Below are 18,358 nucleotides of genomic sequence, written 5' to 3'. Positions count from 1 at the left end.
TTGATGCATCTCCTGTGGCTGGGCATTCTCGAACCTGTGGCTGAACTCATCATTCATTGCCGCTAGCATAATGCATTGAACGGTGGTGCAATCGTTGAGCCACTTCTGATAAGTGTCTCGGATCATCCTCTAACATTCGGGGCTGGCTCCTCAGGTGTCGGATCCATTACTACATAAAGGATCCGCTCATGCTCAAGGATGATTTTTAATTTTTGATACCAGCTATCGAAATTAGGTCCCATGAGCTTGTCATTATCTAATAATGACCGGAGGGACAGGGTAGTGGCCATAGCTGCATAAAAGAAAATCAGACCTCTATTAGTACATAAATTATAAATACTAAAGACTTGGACTTTAGTCTAAAGTTTCTTCCAATATTTTTATGAACTGGTAGCCTCAACCTCCAATTTGAGGAATTATTTTAATTCCTTAGTGGGTATTAGAATCCACACAAACTACACACGAGCCCAACTTTGGTTGGTCAACACATGTGCATCTATGGGTAGGTTCATAACCAGTTGTTTCTCTAAACAACTTTTAGTAATTGATTTTGCCCCAAAACCTAATCAGTAGGCTTTGGCCTCCACTGAAAAGATCTGGTTAGGTCCAACCATTAACATGATTTGATTTGGTGAATCGGACCAATAAATGATCAGGCCCGACTTTGGCTGGCCAACCTGACCACCATCAGAAAGACTCATTACAAATTATCATATTATGAATGATAATTCCATTAGTCAATAAGCACCAGGCCTTTGGGCCTCCAATGATTATTAAACTAATGGACTCATTATCACTCACTTAATGTGAGGCTATGACTTAGTTATCAATATAACTTAATCATTTTTAGGGACCTAATAATTTTTGAGGATTTTATTAAAGGATAGATAAGAAGAAAATATCCAGCCAATTTCAGTCCTTCCACTGACTTCACCAAGTCAGATTAAAAAAAAAATTTAATTAAAGCTAGCATTAGGAGCATCTAAATCAGTCAAACTGATTTACCTAATGACATGGGTGAGCCCTAATCACCAAGTGATCTAATCAAAACCTAATTCATCAAGTTGGCTATGTAAGTGAGATCAGTGGTGGGGATAAGCCATTAACTCGTCCGAGATCGAATCACTGCGAGTAGCTCCCGCTTAAAAATCACTGGTCAAAATGCCAAACTTACCTTAGACACCAACCAGTTCATTAGTTTTAATTTGATCAACTTATTAAATAGGGTTCCATCACGTAGCCATGAATTAAGTCCATCTTGGTCTAGTTAAAGACATGGACCCATTCAACTACAACTATAGGAGTTGAGTCTAGAGTATCCTTGACCTAATCTAATTCAACTTTTGATTAGATTTGACCAATTACTCTAATTTAGTCCATTTCTTTAAGCTAACCTTAGGTCTAACCTATTTATGGACCTAATCCATCTAACCCATTGACCCACAAGTTTATGCAATTGTCTTAGGTCTTAATTCACAATTCTAGACCTACTAGACAATACTTAATTCTTTTAATTAAGTATTTGGGCTGATGGGTCAGGGTTTGGCATTTCAAAAATAATTTTTAAATTTGAAAGGTTTTATTTTCTGTTCATCAAATATGTTGACTCATTTCACAAATAGATCAGCACATTTCATAAATAGCAATCCTATTGCTAATTACATAACAGAAAATAACTCAATCAAAATAAATCATGAATATTCTTTTAGATCTAATCTAACATATTCATGATAAATTTCATAATTGAACCTTTATAATTAATTTTTTTCACTGCTTCATCTGCATGGGATATAATTACAGCGGCACCCCTACCGCCATAGGAGACCCCATCGAATGGGAGGAGAGGGCCTTTAAATCCTACTTTTCTCCTATGACTGGATGGCCATGGCAACCAACCCAATTCGATTACTTGCTACTTGGATCAAGTATATCTAAATATATCAATTTCAAAATTTAAATTTCAAATTTCAAATTTTAAATTTTAAATTTCAAATTTTAAACAAATTTCAAATTTCAAATTTTTGAATTTCAAATTTCAAATTTTAAATTTTGAATTTCAAATTTGAAATTTCACCCAAATTTCAAATTTCAAATTTTGAATTTCAAATTTTTGAATTTTGAATTTTGAATTTCAAATTTCAAAAATCAAAATTCAAATTTTGAATTTCAAATTTTTTTTTGAATTTTGAATTTCGAACAACTTCCAAAATTCAAATTTTAAATTTTGAAATTTAAATTTTAAATTTAAACTTTTAGATTACAACTTAATCTATGCATGCAAATATATATATTATATCTAAGAACCTGCTCTGATGCAATTTATGGGAGAAATTCAGTGCAGGGGTAAAATGGTAATTTTAAATTTTTTTTAAAATTATGATTTTACAGTGAAAAGATATTAATTAATCTAATTAATTAATATAAATTTATTCTACACTAGGATCTAAATATGATATATAGCATACATTCATTTAAATTTGAAATTCAAATTCAAATAGTAAATACTTTACTGTAATGTGTTCAGAACATAATACCTTTGTACGGGTAGTAGATCGCTGCAATCTGATCACCATCGGGAGAGTCTGATCATCGTGACATAGTCACACAGTGTGTCTGGCCTCTGCGGATCATCCACATGAAGCTTCCAGTCTGATCGACTTCTCACGAGTGCTAGCTCGTTGTAGAGCCTTTTTGACGGTGGATGCTGATCGAACTCCTTCGATCGATGTCTGTAGATTTTTTGGATGCTCTAGATCATCAACAGACATGCTTGAGAGGATGTTGAAGATCTCTCTGAGATTTTATGGGCTCACGACACTCGTAGCTCACTTTCTCACTTCCCAAACCCCAGGCTAAAACTCTAGGAACTCACCGAAAACCTTGCACCCACTTTTCTTTCTTTTCCTTCTTTTTCTCTTGGAAGGATATGGACTTCCTTCTTACGCACAAGAATTCTCACACCCCAAAATTTTTCTCCAAAAAACTTCTCTTGCATGCCCCACTCTACTCCTCCTTTTATAACAACGTCAAACGTCTTATCCAAAAGAAAGGATGAAGATGAGTAATTGCACATTTAAATTCAAATCAAATTTTGAATTCAAATGGACACCAATTCATCCCTTATCCACTAAAGGCATGAGGCGTGGCTTAAATTATGCATGGAGTGATTTCATGAAAAACATTTTCTCATGTAATAAATAGGGCATAAAAAAAGGGATAAGGTGCAAAGATTGATTGCCCATTCAAATTCAAACTTTATTTTGAATTTGAATGGCCAACCAATCATCCTTATCCATCCATTTGGCACATTAAAGTGGGGTGTGGAGAGGGCTTGGCGTGAGAAAAAAATTCATGAGAAGTTCCTTTACATGAATCCAAATGGGTGCAATGGAAGTGAGGTGGCGCATGGAGATTGGGTCAAGGTGGTTTAATTATTTAAACCAACCTAATTGAACCAAATAAGTTAGGTCCAATTAGACTAATTTAAACCTAACTTAATTAGGCTTAATTAGGTTCAATAAAATTTTAATCAAATCAAAAATTGACTAAGCCCAACTCCTGATCAAATTAGGGACCAAACCATCTCGACGATTAGGTCAACTCTTAACCTAATCGAGTCAAACCCAACTAAATCCAATTCAATTGGACTTGATCCAAAAAAAATTACTCAATCAAATTGAGTTAATTAGTGATCAAATCACTAATTAAACCTCTCATAAATATTGAGTCCAAATTTGATGGGTAATCGGGCACCAGAATTCATCGATATGTAACTCTGATCGAAGAGTCCCAAACCAGTGGGACTCTTGACCCCGGTACCCAAAATGTGTGGGACTCATGATCAGAGAATTTTGATTCTTGATCACAGAGTCTCAGACACATAGGACTCATAGTCCACAAGCATTAGGACTCTTCATCAGCCATCAGATCGATAGGAACCTCTAATGTGTGTGACCCCACAGGTTCGAACCTAAGCCGGTAGCACAGGAACCAATTCTGTACTAATCGAAGTGACCATCTAGCAATGGTACCCGATGATCGGATAGGTCGAATAGTCACAATCGCAATACTCAAACCTATGTGAATATGGTTACTGTATAATTCATCCTTTTGACCTCTGTGTTTAGGAGGACTCAGGGTTAAACTATCAACCCTGATTAGATCATCCGAATCGTGCTCAACTCAAACAGTCCTGTGACTCCTCACAAAGACTACCCTGGCCAAGGTTTTGCTAAATTGAAACATGACTGTACACAGCTCCTAAACTGGAGTGGTTAATCCCATCTTGACACACGCACCGACAAGTCAAGTACTTGACTACACCCAGCAGCCTTCCGTCACTGAATTAGAAATTCAGGTTGTCCAGTACCTAGGTGCATTGAGTTGCTTGCAAGTCACCATGGTGGTCTCAAGTCGGAGGGATATTTGTACCCATATTCCATCGGAGCAAATCTTGACAGTAAAAATAGCTCCGAAGTCGGTCACATTCAGTGCAGATGTACCCTTACATCTCACCTGTATGCCATACCAGTGTCTCCACACTCATTGGTTAAGAGGATAACCAACCTATATGGCACACAACGACCTATGCTTGATAAACATTGTCATCCTTGGTAACAACGTATCATTTGGTCGCGAATAGATTTAAGGACTAAACTACAAATCCTCCTTTATCGAGTCTAAATAGTCCTACGGACTTCACCACAACATAGGAGTTCATTAGAAGATGAAATATTTTGTGATGAAAAATGCCAAAATAATTTTTATTAATTCATAATTTATGTACATATATAAAAATGAGCACAACCATCAAGAGGCTGATGATTGGCTTTGGGCACCATTCCCAACAGAATCAGCTTCGGACTGTCCAGATCTGCTAAAAATTTAGAGTTATAATCCTTATCAGGGTCGGATCAAATGTCAGTCATTGGATCTGGGTTCTGATGAAGTTTTGATCATCGGATCATACAAAAGAGTCCTATTCAAAGTCAGAAATGATAACAGCCATTGGATCGCATGATGGATTGTTTCTTGGGCCATCGGATCTGGGTCGGATTGAATCTCAGCCATTGGATCGCACCTAGGATCTTTCTCTCACTGTGAGCCGCACCTGTGGATCGCGTAACTATTCCTGTGAATCGTGCCCTGGCTCTGTAGACCGACCGACCGGTCCACCATGCACCGGAGATAATATTTTTTATTTTTATGGTATTTTAGCTCTATTTTCACTTCGATTTTTACCTGAAAAATTAGAAAAAATATGCATTAAATTTTTCAAAAATTTCTCTTCATTTTGATTTTTAAATTATTCAATTAGATTAACATCTATTTTTTTATAAATATATTTAATTTTATATTTTTTCAAAATCATTTATTTTTTAAGAAAATTCAATAAATTCATGAAATTAAAATTTTTAAGAAGATGTTAGCACCATAAATTACCAAAAATATCTTCAATAAATGTAAAAATATACCACTTATCAAATGACATCTCTATATTATAGGAAATAAAAGTTTGGTTGTCATCTCTGTTCTCCATAAAGGTTTGAAAGGTTATAAGAACCATCCTTAAGTATTTATGAAATATTAAGGACCAATGGCTCATTTATGGAGAATCTGACTTAAAACTTGTGGAATATTGATTCCAATTTTTAGTCAGATTGAAATGATAAAGTTGTGTCAGATTGTATTTTTATCTTAAAAGGAGGAGCAATATGCTAGAAAGGTTCCATGCAGTATTCAGTAGTCAGTTTTATTTATGATACAGAGTTCTTTGCGGTATTTGATGTAGCTAAAAAAATTATTTGATTATGGAAGTTCATTAGCGAGCTTGGAGAGGCACCCTCTGTTGATTGTCCAGTCCTTCTATATTGACAGTAGTACTGGAGCCATAGCTCAAGCTGAAGAACTGATATTCCATTTGAGAATCAAATACTTTCTACATTGCAATCACCTTATTTGATAAGATTGAAATAAAGTTGACCTTAGAAAGATCGACCGAAAGGAGAACTTGATCGATCCATTGACTAGAGCAATCGGATCTAAAGAGTTCAATGATCTAAAATGAAAAATGGATATTTGATACCAATTTGATTGGCTTTAGTCTATGTGAGAGTTATTGAAAAATATGTCTTAAAGTTTATCATCGAGGGTGTAGATGATTACACTCCATGTATATATATAAATTATAAAATGATAAATATTATCTGGCAGATTCATCATAAGGAATACATCTTTCAAAATAGAACTCATATGTTATGATGAAGTCTTTAGAGCCACTTCTAAAATAATAAAGGAGGATTTATCGTGTAGTTCTTAAATCCTGCTCGCAATCAAATGATACAATTATTTTAAAGACGATAATTATATCGAGTGTAGGTCATTGTGTGCCATATTAGTTGGTTGCCCTCTTAACCAAGTGTGTGATGATACAGGTATGGCATATGGATGATATGTAGGAGTACATTTCACTGAGCATAGCCACTTTCGGAGCACTCTACTATCAAGGGTTGCTCTGATGGAATATGGGTATATGTGTCCCTCTGACCTAAGGCTGCCTCGGTGACTTGCAAGCAACTCACTATGCTTTGATGTCAGACTATCCAAATTTTTAATTTGATGATGAAGAATTTTTGGATACACTCAAGTACTTATGAAGTCTGAGTGTGAGTCAAAATAGGATTGACTGCTCCAAGTAAAATTGGAGATGATGCATCACTGTATTTCAATTTAGCAAAACTTTGGCCAAAGTAGTCCTAGTGAGGAGATAAGATTTTTGAGGTTGAGACACAATATAGACCACTCATCTTGGGTTGACAGTTTAACCCTAAGTCATCCTTGAGCATCGAGTGTCAAAGGGGTGAATTATACGGTAACTATATCCATATGGGTTTTAGAGTGTAGTTGGGCATATATTTGACCTATCCGGACATCGAGAACCATTACTAGATAGTAACATCGATTAGTACAAAAATTATTCTTGTACTACTGACTTAAGTTCGAACCTATGGGGTCACACATATAGAAGTACCATTTGATCAAATGACTGATCGACGATTATGAATCATTGAAGGGTTTAGTTATCAATGTGACCGATAATTAATCCTATGCAAAGGTTGTAATAAATTATTTATTAATGATTAAAAAATTAAAAAAATAATTAATTAATAATTTAATTATTAATTGACTCAATTTGATTGAGCAATGGGGATTGGATCAAATCTAATTCAATTAGATTCAGTTAGGTTTGCCTTGGATTGATTGGATGTAGCCCTATTGAATGACAGAGCTTGTTCCAATTGATCTTAGAAATGCAAATCAAATTCTGAGTTAAATGAGATTCAATTTAGTTTTATATATATTTTTATTGGTCAAATTCTGTTGGATAATAGGCTTGATTGGATCAAGCCCTATTATCAAATGCTTTCCTGATATCCATTAAGATGAGAAGAATCAATCTCTAGATCAATAGAGTTTTAATCTATCTAATTCTCTAATTGGATTGGGATCTAATTGGTCTCACAATTAGGCTAGAACCTAATTAGTTAATTTGTTATAACTAATTCCTAAGTTAATTAGGATTGGGTCCAAGAATTAGTTAGAATTTGACTCAGATTCATGAGTTCTATTTGGAATAGGGCTGAACCAACTCCCTCCACCTGTCTATTTAAGATCTCTCATGCCCCTCATGTGTTTTAACATGAGAAAACCCATGTTCATCATAAACAGCCATGTTCTCCTTCTCTTTTGTGAGAAAAAGAGGGCGTCCCCCCATCTTCTTGTCACTTAAAAGAAAGGAGGGGGCATCCAAGAGTTGGATGCCCCTTATCTCACATGCCAAGCCTTGTTCTCCTACCCCTTTTGAAGAATTTTGTGAGGCTTTTGCTGCTAGTTCTTAGGCATCAAAGAAAGGCTTTCTTGCTGGTCTTACAACAAAAAATTGGAGAAGAAAAGTTATTCCCAACGAGAGAAAGAGAAGGATGAAGAAGGATCTTCTTTCTTGTGCGCAGCCTTGGATAAGAAGAAGTTCTTCTTCTAGTTTTTTTTTCTATTTTTTTTAAGGATTAAAATTAGATTAGATTTAATTTTTAGTATAAAAATTTATAGAAAAATATAAAAAAAATCTGGTTGGATGTTTGGGACTTCCTAGAGTTCTAGATCAAGGAGAAAAATGAAGAAGAAGAGAGGAACGGTTCTTCTCTTGGTCTCTCTTTTGGATTCTTTTAGAGATTAAAATTTTATATAATTTTTAGTATAATAAATTAAATTTTATCTAATTTTCATCATAAAAAATCAAATAATTTTTTTTTTTTTAAAGGTGTGAAAGGAGAGAGAAAGGTTCTCTCTTATATGTAGAAGAATTGAGAAGAAAGGGTTCTTCTCTTGATCTCTATTGTAGAAAATTGATGTGTGAATCTAGGAAAAAAAAGGAGAGGATCTCCTTATTCTTCATCCTCTTCATGTTTCTTTTAGTTCATTCAAAACATGGTGTCTTCATGAGCTAGCACTCCTGGGGTCATCGATCAGAATATGGGCTTCGTTTGGATACTTGTAGAGGTAGGACACGTGTGCGGCTATCGAGCATCATGAAAAATCAACTATCATAAATTTTGGATAGGTGATCTACTATCTGTACTCAGGTATAGAGTTTTGAACTCAACTCATATTTAGATATGATCTAATTACATATAGATATAATCTATACTTGCTGAATTTTAGATTTCAGATTTACATATATGCATATTAGTTTGTATCATAAATTCTGTATGGTAGTTTTAGATTTGATCTATGCATATATTATAGATTAAATTATTTAATCTATATATGTTCTATTGTAAAATTTTAAAAATGCATGCACAGCTTCCCTTCAAGTTTCATATCTGAATTCAGCAACATAACTGCACCTGTTTGATCATGTCTTAAACCAGAATTTTTCTATGCAATCATACATATATTTTGAATAATTTTTTTTATTTTTTTAGATCTAAAATTAATGATTTATGTGATGATATGTTTCAAGTTCAGATCTAAAAATATCATATGGTAGTATTGATCTAATTAGATTAGATAAAATTCTGCATAGTATCATGTTGGGAATATGATATAAATCAATTTTTTTTTTACATATATGATATATAATGTAGAGTTTTTTCTTAGTAGTAAAGTACTCAAATTTAGTTGATCATCATAGCCATCTAGTCATAAGAGGAAGTAGAAAATGAAGTTCTTCTCTTACTTATTCGATGGGTTCTCTTATGATGTGTAGGGGTGCCGATGTGATTGTATCTCATGAAGAAGAATGATGGAAAAAAAATTCTAAAACTCTTCTAATCTTAAATTATGTTTAGATTAGATGATTTAATTTTTTCTGATTTATACAAAATTATTCAAATCTAAAAATTAGTTTTATAATCTAAAAATAAGGACATATGATGTAAGATTTTGCATGAAAAGTTTAGTAAAATAGTTTTTACAAGTTGAAATTATTTAAATGCAGAATTTCATATACTTAATTATGAATTAAGATATGATTATTAAAAGATCTAGATTTGAGAATTAAAAATCTTAAGATACCTCATAAATTATTGGGGCTATGGGTTAGCTTGAATTAGGTCATCTAACCAAGTTAGACCTAAGGTTAGTCACAAATATATAGAGAAATTGATTAAATCTAATCAATAGTTGAATTAGATTAGGTCAAATTTTTTCTAAGATCAACCTCAATAGTTGCAGCTTTATCAAGTTCATATTTTGGATCATACCAAATAGACCTGATTGTGTTGCAGTGGTTGAGCCCGAGTCCTTTGGCTAACCAAATCAAAACTAATCGATCAATTGGTGTCTAAGATAAGTTTGACAACTCGATCGATAATTTTTAATTAGGGGCATACTTTTTTGACCTATATGGTGTCTAAGGCAAGGATTAGCAACCCTTCCATCGATCTCACTTACCTGATAAATTTGGTAGATTATATTAAGATTAGATCACTTAAAGATTCGAGTTGACCCATGCCATTAAGGTTAATTAATGTCACTGATTCAGGTGTTCTTGAGCCAACTTATTTCTTATCCTCTTTGATGACTTGGTGAAGTCCATGGAAGGATGATTGAAATGCTAATAAACCTCTTCTTTTTATTCTTAAATAAATTAATCAAATCTTTTAAATTATTAGATCCTTAAAATAAAAATATTATGGGGATAACAGATTCATGGCCTCCCATTAAGGTGGATGATAATGAGTCTAATAGTCTAGGTAAACATTAGAAGCACCTTTCGTCTGGTGTTTATTTGATTATTGAAATTATCATTCATTATGTGATGACTCTATTGCACTATCTGGTAAATGGTTAGGTTGGTCGAGCTTTCCTCAAACTTAGTCATTCATTAGTTAGATTCACTGAGTATATTCATGTTAATGGTTGGGCCTAACTGAGACTTTTAGTGGAGGCCTATGCCTACTGAAAAGAAACCTAAGGTAAAATCATTATTAAAAATTATTTAGAAAAATAATTGATTAAGAACCTATGCATAGTTGCACATGGGTTGGTCGAGCTTTCCTCGGACTCATATGTAGTCTATGCGGATTCTAGTACCTATTAAGGGATTAAAGCAATTCCTCAAATTGAATGTAGAGGCTACTAATTTATATAAAATAATAAAAAAAATTTAGACTAAAATCTAAGTCTTTAGAATTAAATAATTCATATGTTAATATAGTCTTATTTTTCTTTCAGTAATGGCTAACAATTTATCGCTCCGCTTGTTATTCGACAGCGACAAGCCCATCGGACTTAATTTCGATAGCTGATATCGAAAACTCAAGATTATCTTGAAGCACGAGAGGATCCTTTATGTGATAATGGATCCTGCACCTGAGGAGCCTATCCTGAATGCTCGTGGTGCAGTTAGAGACACTTACTAGAAGTGGCTCAATGATCGAATCACTGTGCATTGTATTATGGGGTGGCTATGAATGATGAGTTTAGTCGCAAGTTGAGGATGCTCAGTCGGAGAAAATACTTCAAGTGTCGAACAAATCCTACGGTACTCTTGATGATGTTGAAAGGCACAAACATCTTGTTTTGTCTTCAACATTTGGATGAGGGAAGGGGCACTGGTCACTAATCATATATTGTACATGATCGAACAGATCGAGCATCTGAGCAAACTCAAATTTTTCTTGCATGAGAAACTATTAAAGGATGCGATTTTGAACTCTTTGCCCAAGTCTTACCTACCTTTTCTTAGTCATTACAGAATGACCAAATCTATAGTGAACTACCATGGTTTGCTAGGGTTATTGCATACCTTTGAGAATGATCACCAACTCCAAAAGGAGCCCATGAATGTGGTGTTGGGAATAGTGTCCCAAAGTCAATCATCAGCATGTTGACGGTTGTGCTCATTCTTGTATTAGTATATGAATTATAAATACATAAAAATTATTTTGATATTTTTCATCATAAATTGTTTCATCTTCTAATGAACTCCTGTGTTGTGGTGAAGTCTTTAGGACTATTTAGACTCGACAAAGGAGGATTTGTCGTTAAGTCTTTAAACCTGTTCGTGACCAAATGATATGTTGTTATCAAGGACAATAACATTTATCAAGCATAGGTCATTGCGTGCCATATGGGTTGGTTGTCCTCTTAATCAAGGAGTATGGAGACACTGGTATGGCATACAGGTGAGATGTAAGGGTACATATGCACTGAATGTGACCGACTCTGGAGCTATTTCTGCTGTCAAGATTTGCTCTGATGGGATATGGATATAACTATCCCTCTGACCTGAGACCACCACGGTGACTTGCAAGCAACTTACTACACTTAGGCACTGGACTACCTGAATTTCTAATTCAGTGACGGAAGGATGCTAGGTGTAGTCAAGTACTTGACTTGTCAGTGTGTGTGTCAAGATGGGATTGACCACTCCAGTTCAGGAGCTGTGTACAGTCATGTTTCAATTTAGCAAAACCTTGGCCATGGTAGTCCTAGTGAAGAGTCACAGGACTGTTTGAGTTGAGCACGATTCGGATGATTTGATCAGGGTTGACAGTTTAACCCTGAGTCATCCTATAAACAAGGGTCAAAAGGGATGAATTATATAATAACCATATTCGCGTAGGTTTTGAATGTTGTGATTGTGACTATTCGACCTATCCAAACATCGGGTACCATTGCTAGATGGTCACTTCGATTAGTATAGGAATTGGTTCCTGTGCTACCGGCTTAGGTTCGAACCTGCTGGGTCACACACATTAGAGGTTCCTATCTGATCTGATGGCTGGTGAGTGGACTGAAACTCTTCGACCAAGAGTCCTAATGCTCGAAGACTCTATGATTGAGAATCAAGATTCTTTGATCATTTGGGTACCGAGATCAAGAGTCCCACTAGTTTGGGACTCTTCGATCAAGGTTTTATATCGATGGATTTTGATGCCCGATTGCCCATCAGATTTGGACTCAATATTTATGAAAGATTTAATTAGTGATTTGATCACTAATTAACTCAATTTGATTAAGTAATTATTTTTAGATCAAGTCCAATTAAATTAGATTCAGTTGGGTTTGACCCGTATAGGTTAAGAGTTGACCTAATCATCGAGGTGGTTTGGTCCCTGATCTGATCAGGGGTTGGACTTAGTCAATTTTTGATTTGATTAGCATTTTATTAAGCCTAATTGTATTAGGTTTAACTTAGTCTAATTGTACCTAACCTATTTTAATAAAGTTGGTTCAATTAGATTGGTTTTAAATTTCAAACCACCTTTGACTTATCTCCATGTGCCACCTCACCTCACCTGTGCCTTTTTGAATTCATGAGAAATGAGTTCTCATGAATTTTCTCCCATGCAGAAGCCTTCCCACACCTCTCTCTTGTGCACCATTTGAGTGGATAAAGATTGGTTAGTTTGCCATTCAAATTCAAATGATGTTCGAATTTGAAGGAGCAACTAATCCCATGCGCCACCTTATCCACTTGTGTGCCACTTGCTCTACATGAGAAAAAGTTTCTCATGTAAATTCTCCATGCACAAATAACCCACGCCCTCTTCTTCTCATGCCAAGAGTGGATAAAGATTGGTTGGTTGGCATTTAAATTCAAATTCGATTTGAATTCAAGTGAGCAACCACCTAGCTTTATCCTCTCACACGATGAAAATGCTGTAAAGATGCGGTCTTGCACCGTTTTAAAAGGAAAGAGAAGATGGGACGTGTGAACATCTGATCCTAGAAAGAAAGGGTGGCATGAGAAGAGACTTCTGCATGATAAAAGAAAAGAAAAGAAGAGAAAAGAAAAGAGAGAGTGGGCATAAGTTTCTTCTGTGCATATCCTAGGGTTTCTACCTAGGGTTCGGGAAGTGAGAAGGTGAGCTACGAGTGTCGTGAACCCACCAAATTTTAGAGAAAGCTTCATCAACCTCTCAAGTATATCTACTGATGATTCAGAGTATCCGAAGAGTCAGCAGATCAAGATCGAAGGAGTTCGATCAGCATCAGCCGTTGAAAGGATTCTGCAACGAACTAGCATTCGTGAGGAGCCGATCAGACCGAAAGCTTTATGTGAATGATCCACAGAGGCCAGACATACTGTGTGGCTACATTACAATGATCAAATGTTCTCAAAGGTGATCAGACTGCAGCGATCGACTACTTGCACGAAGGTAATGTGTTCTGAACACATAACAGTAAAATATTTACTGTAGAAGTTTAAATTTCAAATTTAAATGTATGCTATATATATCATATTTAGATCCTTATGTAGGGTTAATAAATATTAATTAATTAGATTAATTAATAATTTTTACTATAAAATTATAATTTTAAAAAGTTTTAAAATTATCATTTTACCCCTACATCCAAAATTCTCACAAATGGTATCAGAGTAGGTTCTAAAATATGATATACATTTGTATGTGTAGATTAAGTAGTAATCTAAAAGATTAAGTTTAAAATTTAAATTTAAAATTTGAAATTCAAAATTTAAAATTTAAATTTTGAAATTCAAAATTCAAAAATTGAAATTTAAAATTTAAAATTTAAAATTTATTTGAAATTTTAAAATTTAAATTCAAAATTTAAATTTCAAAATTTGAAATTCAAAAATTTGAAATTTGAAATTTGTTTAAAATTTGAAATTCAAAATTTAAAATTTAAAATTTAAATTTTGAAATTGGTATATTTAGATATACTTGATCCAAGTGGCAAGTAGTCTAATTAGGTTGGTTGCCATGGTCATCCGATCATAGAAGAAAAGTAGGGTTTAAAGGCCCTCTCCTCCCATTCGATGGGGTTCTCCTATGGCGGTAGGGGTACCGATGCGATTATATCCCATGTAGATGAAGCAGCGAAAGGACTTAATTATAAAGGTTCAATTATAAAATTTATCATGAATGTGTTAGATTAGATCTAAAGAAATATTCATGATTTATTTTGATTGAGTTATTTTCTGTTAAGTAATTAGCAATAGGATTGCTGTTTATGAAATGTGCTGATCTGTTTATGAAATGAGTCAACACATTTGGTGAACATAAAATAAAACCTTTCAAATTTGAAAATTATTATTGAAATGCTAAACCCTGACCCATCAGCCCAAATACTTAATTAAAAGAATTAAGTGTTGTCTAGTTGGTTTATAATTATGAATTAAGACCTAAGACAATTACATAAATTTGTGGGTCAATGGGTTAGATGGATTAGGTCCATAATTGGGTTAGACCTAAGGTTAGCTTAAAGAAATGGACTAAATTAGAGTAATTGGTCAAATCTAATCAAAAGTTGAATTAGATTAGGTCAAGGACACTCTAGACTCAACTTCAATAGTTGTAGTTGAATGGGTCCATGTCTTTAACTAGACCAAGATGGACTTAATTCATGGCTACATGGTGGAACCCTATTTACTAAGTTGATCAAATTAAAATTAATGAACCGATTGGTGTCTAAGGTAAGTTCGGCAGTCTGACTAGTGGTTTTTAAGTGGGAGCTACTCGCATTGATTCGATCTCTGATGAGTTAATGGCATATCCCCACCCCTGATCTCACTTACCTGGCCAACCTGGTGAGTTAGGTTTTGATTAGATCACTTGGTGATTAGGGCTCACCCATGTCATTAGGTAAATCAGTGTGACTGATTTAGGTGCTCCTAATGCCAGCTTTAATTAAATCCTTTTTAATCTGACTTGGTGAAGTCAGTGGGAGGATTGAAATTGACTGGTTAATTTCTTCTCTTCTATCCTTTAATAAAAATCCTCAAAATTTATTAGGTCCCTAAAATGATTAAGTTATAGTGATAACTAAGTCATAGCCTCCAATTAAGTGAGTGATAATAAGTCCATTAGTTTAATAATCACTGGAGGCCCAAAGGCCTGGTGCTTATTGACTAATGAAATTATCATTCATAATATGATCATTTGGTTGAGTCTTTTTGATGGTGGTCAGGTTGGCCGGCCAAAGTCGGGCCTGATCATTTATTGGTCTGATTTACCAAATCAAATCATGTTAATGGTTGGACCTAACCAGATCTTTTCAGTAGAGGCCAAAGCCTACTGATTAGGTTCTGGGGCAAAATAAATTACTAGAACTTTTTTAGAGAAACAACTTTGGTTGACCAACCAAAGTTGGGCTCGTGTGTGGTCTGTGTGGATTCTAGTACCCACTAAGGAATTAAAGTAATTCTTCGAATTGGAGGTTGAGGCTACCAGTTCATAAAAATACTGGGAGAAATTTTAGACTAAAGTTCAAGTCTTTAGTATTAATAATTTATATACTAATAAAGGTCTGATTTTCCTTTATGCAGCTATGGCCACTACCCTGTCACTCCGATCATTATTAGATAATGACAAGCTCATGGGACCTAATTTCAATAGCTGGTATCAAAATTAAAAATCATCCTTGAGCATGAACGGATCCTTTATGTAGTAACGGATCTGGCACCTGAGGAGCCAGCTGCGAACACTAGAGGGGTGGTCTGAGACACTTACCAGAAGTGGCTCAATGATCGCACCACCGTTCGGTGCATAATGCTGGCGGCAATGAATGATGAGTTCAGCTGCAGGTTCGAGAATGCCCAGCCGCAGGAGATGCTTCAAATGTTGAACGACTCCTTTGGCACATCTGACGACGTTGAAAGGCACAAAACTAGTTATGCCATTTTTAATGCTCGGATGAGGGATGGGGCCTCAATCACCGATCATGTACTGTACATGATCGAAATGATTGAGCGCCTAAGTAAACTGAGCTTTTCCTTGCATGAGCAGCTTGGTAAAGATGTGATCCTTAATTCTTTGCCCAAGTCCTTCCTCCCCTACCTTACTCATTTTTGGATGTCAAAGCCTGCAGTGAACTACCATGGCTTGTTGGGGTTGCTGCAGAACTTTGAGAAGGACCACCAGCTCTATAAGGAGTAGGTGAATGTTGTGGGAGGGTCTTCTTCTGATCGTCGACCCTTTAAAAAAGGAAAGAAGAACAAGAAGAAGAAGAATAAGACGGTGCAGCCACATGCTGGGACGTCAGCACAGGGTCAGACCAAGAAGTGCAAGCTTGACCAGAGCCAGGTGGAGTGCTTCTTTTGCAAGAAGCAGGGGTACTGGAAGAGGAACTGTCCTCTATACATTTCCTCCCTGGACCTGAATAGGCCAAAGAAGAAGCAAGGTAATTATATGATAACACCTTGCAACTTTTTCATTTGTGATACTACTGCCTGGGTATTTGATATCAGAAGCCCTTATCATATCTGTAATTCGATGCAAGGTCTGCAGGTCAGTAGGAGATTTGATGTAGGTGAGAGGTTCCTGAACATTGGAGATGGAAGCAAAGTTTCAGTTCTAGCTTTAGGAATCATGAACCTTGTAATCAACTCTCATAATGTAATTCTGAGTGAATGTCACTATTGTCCAAGTTTTTTATTAAATATTACTTTTGTAGACCTTTTGGCCATGAACAGTTATGAATTTTTAATAAAAGGAAACGCTTGCAATATCATTTTGAATAGTGTTACAATATTTGTTGGATAACTAAATAATAGAATTTACTTACTATCACAGCCTGTTAATGTGGTTCAAACCTCCGATAAACGCCCTAGAATGGATAAAATATCAGAAGTCTACCTTTGGTATTGTAGGCTAGGTCATATCAATAAGAACAGGATAAACAGGTTGGCTCAAGAAGAAATTCTTGAAGTTGGTGATTGTGAATCACTTCCAACCTGTGAGTCCTGTCTTCTTGAAAAGATGACCAAATTACCTTTTACTGAAAAAGATGAGCGAGCTAGTGAACTCTTGGGTCTGGTACACTCTGATGTATGTAGATCCATGAGCTCAAGTGCAAGAGGTGGATATTTCTACTTCATAATCTTCACACACGATCTATCGAGGTATGGGTATGTCTACCTAATGAAGCATAAGTCGAAGTCGTTTGAAATATTCAAACTATTCTGAAATGAGGTAGAAAAACAAACTGAAAAGTGTATCAAAACTCTTCAATCTGATCGAGGAGGTGAATACCTTTCCAATGAGTTTCTGACATATCTTGGAGAGAATGAGATTCTCTCTCAGTGGACACCTCCTAGAACACCACAGCATAATGGTGTGTCTGAAAGGAGGAATCGGACCTTGTTGGATATGGTTCGATCCATGATGGGGTTTGCTGGTCTGCCAATCTTTCTCTGGGGATATGCGCTCGAATCGGCTTGTTACTTTCTAAATAGGGTTTTGAGTAAGTCTATAACCAAAATGCTATATGAGATATGGATAGGACGTAAGCCAGTACTCTCACATCTTAGGATTTGAGGGTGTCTGGCTTATGTTAAATGTTTAATTACAGACAAGCTTAGACCTAGGTCTGACAAGTATTATTTCATAGGATACCCAAAAGAGACCAAAGGGTATTATTTCTATCTAGCTGATGAGCAAAAGGTGTTTGTCAGCCTTAAGGCAATCTTTTTGGAAAAGAAGTTTCTTGGTGAAGGGACTGTTGCCTCTAAGGTTGAACTTGAGGAAGTTCGGCAGGTGAAAAAACTAACACAAGTTGCTGAACCTAAATCGAATTTGGTTAGATCAGATCCGGAGCCCATTATTCTAGCACCCTTAAGGCGGTCTGGTAGAGTACCACGTCAACCGGACAGATACTATGGTTTCTTGGTCTGGGACGACGATCCTGTCGAACTTGATGAAAATGATGAGGATCCGATCACCTACATGGATGCAATGGAGAGACCTGACTCAGAGAAATGGCTAAAGGTCATGAAATCCAAAATGGAGTCCATGAAGGTCAACGATGTGTGGACATTGGTTGACCCACCCGAAGGAGTAAAACCCATAGGGTGTAAGTGGGTCTTTAAGAGGAAGAGGGGTGCAGA

The sequence above is a fragment of the Elaeis guineensis genome, chromosome 8, assembly GCF_000442705.2.
Source record: "Elaeis guineensis isolate ETL-2024a chromosome 8, EG11, whole genome shotgun sequence".
NCBI classification, from domain to species: Eukaryota; Viridiplantae; Streptophyta; class Magnoliopsida; order Arecales; family Arecaceae; genus Elaeis; species Elaeis guineensis.
The sequence above is the reverse complement of the archived record's forward strand: the minus strand, read 5'-3'. Positions refer to the sequence as shown.